At 45.5% G+C, this 2206-nt stretch overlaps 1 non-coding gene across 1 annotated transcript; it reads right to left on the bottom strand.

The window, feature by feature from the left end:
- Window positions 1–322: 322 nt before the first annotated feature.
- Window positions 323–395, bottom strand: TRNAK-CUU. Its single transcript has one exon. It is a non-coding gene; the product is annotated as a tRNA-Lys (tRNA).
- Window positions 396–2206: the final 1811 nt, after the last annotated feature.

Here is a 2206-nt window from a genome sequence, read left to right as displayed (position 1 = left end):
CATCTAGCTGTCCCCTCCCATACCTGGTTCGGTGGGCTGTCCCATGGGTGGTCCCTCCCCATTGGCCACGGTCCTCTTTCCCCGCCCCCTCTCCCCTGGACAAAACCCCATAGCAGGCGGTCTGGGGTCTCTTGCTTCACCTGGGTGGCTGCATCACCTCACGTCCTGTCTCAAGCTAATAAACGGATACCTACACCCACGTGGAGGAAGAGCGCTCCTTGTCTTTTGTCCTTCGTCTATGCTGGTTCCGTGCTGGGCTTGGATTCGTGCTGGCCGGATTGGATTCATATAAACCCAGAAACCCACAGAACGCAGCAGGTGGCGCCCAATGTGGGGCACGAACCCACGACCCTGGAATTAAGAGTCCCATGCTCTACCGACTGAGCTAGCCGGGCAACCATGGGAACTGGGGGCGGGGCAACCGTGGGAACTGGGGGTGGGGCAACCAGATGATGCAATGGGGGGCGGAGACCCGAAGGGAGGGGGAGGAGCGTCTAGGGGAAGGAAGGGATTGTTGGACCGGAAGGGTTGGGGGAGGGGACAGGTGGGCCAAAGGGATTGTGGGAAGAAGGGGTACAGGCCACCTCAATAAAATTGCTATCTACTTCCAGAAACCTGGAAAGGCAAGGATTTGTCTAAGGCCTTCCCTCTCTCAGTGGGACAAATAAATTGGGGAGTACCATTCCTAAACCACTACAATAGGACAGTGGCTTTACAGGTGCATTCCGGGAAGGCATTTCAGGTAAAGAAGGTAGATTAAAGGGGTTTGTTGGAGGAAAACAAGCTTTATATTTGGCATTGTTGGTAGTATAAGATATAAAAGGAAATACAAATATAAAGGAAGTAGGATGTTTTTGAGCATTAAAATGTTTGAATAAGACATTAAACTAAAGGAACACAGTTGGACTGGGTCTGGCTGGGATGTAATTGACTTCCTTCATAACAGCATGTACAATGCTGTGCTTTGCATATGTGCCAAAAACTGTTGATAACACACCAAGGTTTTGGCTACTGCTGAACAGTGCTCCCGCAGTCTCAAGGTTTTTCTCTTCCCCCCTGCCCTGGTTAGGCTAGGGATGGGCCAGAGGTTAGTGGGGGAATAGCCAGGATCGCTGACCCAAACTGACATTCCATTCCATATGATGTTGTGCCCAGCAATAAAAGCTCAGGGAAAGGAGGAGGAGGGGGGGGATGTTAATGGTTGTGGTGTTTGTCTCCCCAAGCAACAACTACATGTGTGACGGTGGTCACAGGGGTCTTAGGATGAGGGAAGAGACATAGATCTGGCTCCATGTTACAGAAGGCTTGATTTATTATTTTATGATATATATTACATTAAAACTACACTAAAAGAACAGAATAAAAGGTTTCATCTCAGAAGGCTAGCTAAGCTAAGAATAGAAAAGAATGAATAACAAAGGTCTGTGGCTCGGACAGAGAAAGAGCTAGCTGTGCCATGACTGGCCATTAATTCCAAACATCTCCATGAGACCAATCATGGATCCACCTGTTGCATTCCACAGCAGCAGATAATCATTGTTTACATTTTGTCCCTGAGGCCTCTCAGCTTCTGAGGAGGAAAAAATCCTAAGGAAGGATTTTTAATGAAAAGATGTCTGCGACATGTAACCTTTTTTTATTTAGTTAAATTAAAAAGAAAAGCGTTTGTAATTTTCTCTGCTGGGCTCATGCAGAGGAAAGAACAAACACTTGACAGGTTATCTGTTGCCAATCAAACCTCAATCAAGTGCTGATGTGGAATGTTCAGGGAAATTCTTCACCTGTAGAATTGTATGTTTCATCATATCACTAAAACAATCTTACAATATAAGAAAATGCAAAAACAACACAAAGAAAGTTCAAGTCCAAACAGCTGAGTTTCAGGAAAAGTCCATGGACTGAAGATGTTCATCTTTGACATCTCTGAAAGTCCCTTTTGGTCCTGAAACAGGCTTGCAGAATCCTGAAACAACAAATTGCTAAAGAACAATCCATCAACAGTTATCGAAAATCCATTGACAGTCATCAAACAATTTCAAACAATTTTGAGAAAATTTCTGGAATGTCTTGGCCACAGCCCTTTATTGAACAACTTGGCTGAAGCTAAGTTTTTGGCTCTTCAATGCTTCTGAGCTGCTAATAGCTCTTTCAACTCTTTTTATTTTTTTTTTTTTCTTTGAAAGAGCAGCAGCAGCAGCCCACCCGG

The sequence above is a fragment of the Geospiza fortis genome, unplaced genomic scaffold (assembly GCF_000277835.1).
Source record: "Geospiza fortis unplaced genomic scaffold, GeoFor_1.0 scaffold853, whole genome shotgun sequence".
Taxonomy (NCBI): domain Eukaryota; kingdom Metazoa; phylum Chordata; class Aves; order Passeriformes; family Thraupidae; genus Geospiza; species Geospiza fortis.
Note: the sequence above shows the minus strand (reverse complement) of the source record. Positions and strands in the feature narration are given on the sequence as shown.